Source organism: Galeopterus variegatus, unplaced genomic scaffold (genome assembly GCF_000696425.1).
Source record: "Galeopterus variegatus unplaced genomic scaffold, G_variegatus-3.0.2 Scaffold352, whole genome shotgun sequence".
Classification (NCBI taxonomy): Eukaryota; Metazoa; Chordata; class Mammalia; order Dermoptera; family Cynocephalidae; genus Galeopterus; species Galeopterus variegatus.
This window is the reverse complement of record NW_007726463.1, coordinates 210,211-218,260: the sequence shown is the minus strand read 5'-3', so window position 1 is coordinate 218,260 and position 8,050 is coordinate 210,211. Positions and strand designations below refer to the sequence as shown.

Below are 8,050 nucleotides of genomic sequence, written 5' to 3'. Positions count from 1 at the left end.
TAATTTTTTTTGCTAAAGGGGATATTTATTTAATGTAAATTCATACATTAATAAAAAGAAAAAAGATCTCAGATCAACAATCACCTTTGCACCTTAGGAAACTAGAAGATGAAGAGCAAACTAAGCCCAGACCTAGCAAAGGGCATAAATAATAAAAATTAGAGCATAGATAAAAGAAGTAGAAAACAGAGTAAAAATAGAAAAAAATCAATGAGATCAAAAGTTGGTACTTTGATGAGATCCACAAAATTGACAAACTTTTACCTAGCTAGTTTAAGAAAAAGGAGATAAGACTCAAATAACCAAAATCAGAAATGAAAGAGGGGTTAGAAATCGAAAGAACACAATGAATAATTCTTGGTCAACAAATTAGATCATCTAGATGAAATGAATAAATTCCTAGAAACACACTACCTGCTAAGACTCAATTATGATAAAATAGGAAATTTTGAGCAGAACTATAGCTGGTAAGATGAGTAATTATTATTTTTCAGTTTCCTGATGCATGACTCCCTTGAGGATTTCTTGTAGGGCTGGTCATGTGGTAGTAAATCCCACAGTTTTTGCTTGTCTGGAAAATACATGATTTTTCTCTTGTTTCAGGATTGCTTTGCAGTGTACAGTATTCTTGGCTGTCAGTTTTTTTTTTCTTTTAGTATTTTGAATATATCATATCATCTCATTTTCTTCTGGCCTATAGAGTTTCTGTTGAGAAGTCTGCTGATAGTCTGATACAGGCTCCCTTACAGGTGACTTAAAGCTTTTCTCTTCTCTTTTAAAATTCTCTTTGTCTTTGAGCTTTGTCAGTTTGACTATAATGTGTCTTGGAGAAGATCTTTTTGGACTGAATCTATTTGGGGATCTTTGAGCATCCTGGATCTGAAGGTCTGTGTCTCTCCCTCCACCTGGGAAGGTTTTGACTATTATTTCATTGAATAAGTCTTTCATGCCTTTCCCTTTTTCCTCCCCTTCTGGAACACCCATGATTTGAATGTTTGTGTGCTTAAGGTTGTCTGCTAGCTCTCTTAGATTGTCTTCATTTTTTAAAACTTTTTTTCCTTTTTTTGACCTTCCTGGGTTATTTTGAGAAAACTATTTTCAAAATCAGAAATTCTTTCTTCTGCTTGGTCTAGCCTGCTGCTTAGGCTCTCAGTTTTGTTTTTTTATTTCATTGAGTGAATCTTGCAGTTTCAAAAGTTCTACTACCTTCTTTTTTAATATATTAATTTCTATGTAAATTTCCTACTTCAAATCCTGGATTTTTTTTTCTCATTTCATTTTGTTGTTGAGTGTTCTCATATCTCAGTGTGTTTCCTTAAGCTTGTTGGTCAGAATTCCTTTTCAGTCATTTGGAGGGTTTCCTATTCTATAGGGGTTGGTATTTGAGAATCACTATATTCTTTTGGTGGTGTCATATTTTCTTGCATTTTTATACTTCTAGTATCTTTACATTGATGTCTGATAATCTAGTACTTCAGTTGCTTCTTCTCTGGAGAGAAGTTTGAGGAGAGAGACATCCTCTTCTTTTTCAGTCTCTACTAGTGACACTCCTGTGACAATGCAGTCAAGTGTCTGGTGGGCCACCTACATGGTGGCAGTGGCTACCACTTTTGTGGCAGCTTCTATTGAAGCTGCTTTTCTGGCAGCTGTGGCTATGGTGGTGGCTGTAGTGGGCCACCCAGATGCAAGTGATTGTTCTGTCATGTTCCTTACCTGCTTCCTGGTGGGGGCTATTGCCCTTGGCTCCTGCCTAAGCCCTCCAACCATGCTCTGAAGCTTGCTTGCTTCTGGGCCTTCCCTTTTCTTCTTGATAGATAATTTTTCTTTCTTTGATAAACTCTTACAATAGCAGATACAGGTAGAGTTCAAGAACCTGTGATCTGTTTCCCTGTGAATAATACATCTTAGTTTTCAACTTGTAGTTTTTATGTATATGAAGTGATCCAATTGAACAGACTAGAGACAGGTATCAACACTTGTTTAGATATTGCAAGAAAGCTAGGGTTACATGAACAAAATATGACCATAGCTTAATCCAAAATCTATGTGGGTAGGAAGGGTGATTCTCAGAGAAGAATTGGGAAAATACATCTATAGATGGTCCCTGACTTGTGATGGTTCAACAATATAAAACCATATTAACAGACTAAAAAAGAAAATTTGTATGATCATCTCAATTAATACAGAAAATGTATTTCACAAAATCCAGTATGTATCCCTGCTTAAAAATTCTTACCAAGGGAGACCATGCGCCCTGCAGAGCCAGTGCGCAACCCAGCAGGTAGGCCTCACCATCACCACCCAACTCCATCTCCAGCCTGGCTGAGTGCATGCAGACCAGAGAGGTGCTTACTGGAGAGGCCCAAGCCCCGAGGTGACCATGCACCCAAGACACTAGTGGGCAACTGAGCAAACACTGAGGCAGCCATACCAAATTGGCAGTCCCAGCAGCATCCTAGCCAGACAATAGTGTCAAACCATTGTACCATGAAATCACCTGCCACAATGACTAAACATCAAAGGAAAGATACCAGAAAAATGAAAAATCAAGAAAGTACACAACCAAAGGGTAATAACTCTCAAGCTCTAGATCCTATAGAACAAGAAGCCCTTGAAATGTCTGACAAGGAATTTTGAGTGATAATTCTAAGGAAACTAAATGAAATACAAGAAAATTCAGCTAGGCAACACGATGAAACAAGGAAAAGTACACAGGACCTGAAGAAAGAAATGTACAAGGATATCAATGCCCTAAAAAAAAATGTAGCAGAGCTTGCCAAGCTGAAGAATTCATTCAATGAAATAAAAAACACAACAGAGAGTTTAACCAGCAGGCTTGCAGAAGCAGAAGACAGAACTTCTGACCTTGATGATGGGCTGTTTGAAATAACATGGGCAGACAAAAAAAAAAAAAAGAAAAAAAAAGAAAAAAGAATTTGAAACATTGAAGAAAAACTAAGGGTGATAACAGACAACCTTAAGCACTCAAATATCTGAGTCATGGGTATTCCAGAAGGGGAGGAAAAAGGAGATTGCATTGAAAACATATTCAACAAAATAGTGGCAGAAAACTTCCCAGATATAGGAAAAGACACATATCTTCAGATTCAGGAAGCTCAAAGACCCCCAAACATATTCAACCCAAAAAGGTCTTCTCCAAGGCATGTTATAGTCAAATTGGCAAAACTCAAAGAGAGGATCTTAAAAGCTGCAAGAGAGAAGCATCGAATCACCTATAAGGGAGCCCCAATAAGACTAACATCAGACTTTTCTTCACAAACCATAAAAGCCAGAAAGGAATGGATGATATATTCAAAATACTACAAGACAGAGATTTCCAGCCAAGAATACTCTACCCCGCAAGGCTATCCTTCTGAAATGAAAGGCAAATAGTATATTTCTCAGACAAACAAAAACTGTGGGAGTTCACTACCACATGACCACCCTTACAGGAAATTCTCAAGGGAGTACTGGGTTTGGTACCTGAAAAATAACTACCACTGCCATAAAAACTCAAGAAAAATCAAAACCCGCTAGTAAAATAAAAATGCCACCAATGAAGAGAAAATTTTTAAAAAGTTTATCTACCACCCAAGGCACCACCAAATACAGAAGACAAACAGTAAATCAGAAAGAAAGGAACAAAAGACATTTAAGACATCCAAACAAAAATCAATAAAATGCTAGGATTAAATCAACACTTTTCAATAAATCTCTTAATGTAAAACAATTAAATTCCCCAATCAAAAGACACAGACTTGCTGACTGGATTAAAATGGAGGACCCAACTATATGCTGCCTTCAAGAGACCCACCTCACCTATAAACACATAGACTGTGAGTAAAAGGATGGAAAAAGATTTACCATGCAAACAGAAATGAAAAATGAGCTGCAGTAGCTATTCTTATATCTGATAAAATAGACTTTAAACTAAAAATCATAAAAAGAGATAATGAGGGCCGCTACATAATGATAAAAGGATTGATAAATCAAGAAGACATAACAATCATAAGTATATACACACCCAGTGTCGGAGCAGCCAGATTTATAAAGCAAATTCTATTAAACCTAAAGAAGGAAATAGACACTAATACCATAATAGCAGGGGACCTGAACACCTGACTGTCAATATTGGACAGATCATTTAGGCAAGGAATCAGCAGAGAAACACAAGATCTAAACAACATTCTAGACCAATTGGACTTGGCAGATATCTACAGAACATTCCATCTAAAAACCTCAGAATATTCATTCTTCTCATCAGCACATGGAACATTCTCCAGGACAGATGACAATGTAGGTCACAAATCAAGTCTCAACAAATTCAAAAAAATTGGGATTACCTCACCTATTTTTTCAGACCACAATGGAGTAAAATTAGAAATCAATAACAAATGAAATTCTGGAAACTATACAAACACGTGGAAATTAAACAGCATTCTACTTAATGACATATGGGTCCAAGAAGAAATCAAACAGGAAATCAAAAACTCTAGTGAAACTAATGAATACAATGAAACATTATGCCAAAATTTGTGGGATACTGCAAAAGCAGTATAAGGGGGAAATTTATCACATTAAATGCTTACTTCAGAAGGATGGAAAGATGTCAAGTGAATAACCCAACACTTCACCTTAAAGAACTAGAAAAACAAGAACAATCCAAACCCAAAGTTAGCAGATGGAAAGAAATCATTAAGATCAGAGCAGAACTTAATGAAATTGAATCCCCATAACAATACAAAGTATCAATGAATCAAAAAGTTGATTTTTTGAAAAGATAAATAATATTGACAAACCATTAGCATGGCTTACTAAAAAAAGAAGAGAGAAGATCCATATAACAAAACTTAGAAATGAAAAAGGTGATATTACAACTGATACCTCTGAAATACAAGAAAACATTCAAGACTACTATAAACAACTACATGCCAACAAATTTGAAAATCTGGAGGAAATGGATAAATTTCTGGCACACACAAGCTACCAAAACTGAGCCAAGAAGATGTAGAAAATCTGAGCAGACCAATAACAATGAAAGAGATTGAAGCTATTATCACAAGGCTCCGAACAAAGAAAATCCCAGGAGCAGACGGATTCACAGCAGAATTTTACCAAAAACTCAAAGAGGAAATGACATCAATTCTCTACAAACTATTCCAAAAGATTGAAACAGAGGCAATTCTCCCAAACTCATTGTATGAAGCAAACATTACCCTGATACCAAAAGATTCAACTAAAAAAGAAAACTACAGGCCAATATCCTTAGTGAATATAGACGCAAAAAATTTCAATAAAATACTAGCTAACAGAATACAGCAATGCATATGCAAAATTGTACACCACGATCAAGTGGGATTCATCCCAGGGATGCAAGGTTGTTTCAGCATATGCAATTCAATAAATGTGATACACCATATCAATAAAATTAAACACAAGGACCATATGATCATCTCTATAGATGCTGAAAAAGCATTTGATAAAATTCAACACTCATTCATGATAAAAGCTCTCTGCAAGTTAGGTATAGATGGAAAGTGTCTCAACATAATTAAAGCCATATATGACAAACCCACTGCCAATATCATCCTGAATGGGGAAAAGCTGAAAGCTTTTCCCTTAAGAACAGGAACTGGACAAGGATGCCCACTCTCACCACTCCTATTCAACATAGTGTTGGAAGTACTAGCCAGAGCAATCAGAGAAGAGAAGGAAATAAAGGGAATCCAGATTGGAAAGGATGAAGTCATACTGTCCCTTTTTGCAGATGACATGATCCTATATATGGAACAGCCTAAAGCCTCTACAAAAAATCTCTTGGAGTTCATCAATGATATCAGCGAAGTTGCAGAATACAAAATCAACACACAAAAATCAGTAGCATTTCTATTCTCCAATAGTGAACATGCAGAAAGAGAAATCAAGAAAGCTTGCCCATTTACAATAGCCACCAAAAAATTAAAATACTTAGGAGTAGAGTTAACCAAGGATGTGAAAAATCTCTACAATGAGAACTACAAACCACTGTTGAAAGAAATTAAAGAGGACACAAGAAAGTGGAAAGATATCCCATGCTCTTGGATTATAAGGATACAAATTGTGAAAATATCTATACTACCGAAAGTGATATACAAATTCAATGCAATCCCCATCAAAATTCCAATGACATTTTTCTCAGAAATGGAAAAAACTATCCAGAAATTTATATGGAATAACAAAAGACCATGCATGGCCAAAGCAATTCTGAGCAAATTAAATAAAACTGGAGGCATAACACTACCTGATTTTAAACTATACTACAAAGCTACAATAACCAAAACAACATGGTACAAGCATAAAAACAGACACACTGACCAATGGAGTAGAGTAGAGAATCCACAAATAAACCCATACACCTACAGCCATCTGATCTTTGAGAAAGGCATCGAGCCTATACACTGGGGAGGAGACTGCCTCTTCAGCAAATGGTGCTGGGATAACTGGATATCAATATGCTGGAGAATGAAACTAGACCCGTACCTCTCACCATATACTAAAATCAACTCAAAATGGATTAAATAATTAAATATACAGCCTGAAACAAGAAAACTTGTTAATGAAAACATAAGAGAAACACTTCTGGAAGTAGGATTGGACAAAGACTTCATGAATATGACCCCAAAAGCATGGGCAACCAAAGGAAAAATAAACAAATGGGGTTATATCAAACTAAAAAGCTTCTTCACAGCAAAAGAAACAATTAACAGAGTTAAAAGACCACCAACAAAGTGGGAGAAAATATTTGCAAAATACACATCTGACAAAGGATTAATATCCAGAATATACAAGGAACTCAAACAACTTTATAACAAAATCAAGTAACCCAACTCAAAAATNAAAGCAGTATAAGGGGGAAATTTATCACATTAAATGCTTACTTCAGAAGGATGGAAAGATGTCAAGTGAATAACCCAACACTTCACCTTAAAGAACTAGAAAAACAAGAACAATCCAAACCCAAAGTTAGCAGATGGAAAGAAATCATTAAGATCAGAGCAGAACTTAATGAAATTGAATCCCCATAACAATACAAAGTATCAATGAATCAAAAAGTTGATTTTTTGAAAAGATAAATAATATTGACAAACCATTAGCATGGCTTACTAAAAAAAGAAGAGAGAAGATCCATATAACAAAACTTAGAAATGAAAAAGGTGATATTACAACTGATACCTCTGAAATACAAGAAAACATTCAAGACTACTATAAACAACTACATGCCAACAAATTTGAAAATCTGGAGGAAATGGATAAATTTCTGGCACACACAAGCTACCAAAACTGAGCCAAGAAGATGTAGAAAATCTGAGCAGACCAATAACAATGAAAGAGATTGAAGCTATTATCACAAGGCTCCGAACAAAGAAAATCCCAGGAGCAGACGGATTCACAGCAGAATTTTACCAAAAACTCAAAGAGGAAATGACATCAATTCTCTACAAACTATTCCAAAAGATTGAAACAGAGGCAATTCTCCCAAACTCATTGTATGAAGCAAACATTACCCTGATACCAAAAGATTCAACTAAAAAAGAAAACTACAGGCCAATATCCTTAGTGAATATAGACGCAAAAAATTTCAATAAAATACTAGCTAACAGAATACAGCAATGCATATGCAAAATTGTACACCACGATCAAGTGGGATTCATCCCAGGGATGCAAGGTTGTTTCAGCATATGCAATTCAATAAATGTGATACACCATATCAATAAAATTAAACACAAGGACCATATGATCATCTCTATAGATGCTGAAAAAGCATTTGATAAAATTCAACACTCATTCATGATAAAAGCTCTCTGCAAGTTAGGTATAGATGGAAAGTGTCTCAACATAATTAAAGCCATATATGACAAACCCACTGCCAATATCATCCTGAATGGGGAAAAGCTGAAAGCTTTTCCCTTAAGAACAGGAACTGGACAAGGATGCCCACTTTCACCACTCCTATTCAACATAGTGTTGGAAGTACTAGCCAGAGCAATCAGAGAAGAGAAGGAAATAAAGG

General features: G+C 35.7%; 1 pseudogene; it reads left to right on the top strand.

Annotated features, from left to right (window-relative positions):
• The first annotated feature begins 1,558 nt into the window (after positions 1 to 1,558).
• LOC103586568 overlaps positions 1,559 to 8,050 on the top strand; it is a 16,993-nt pseudogene continuing 10,501 nt past the window's right edge.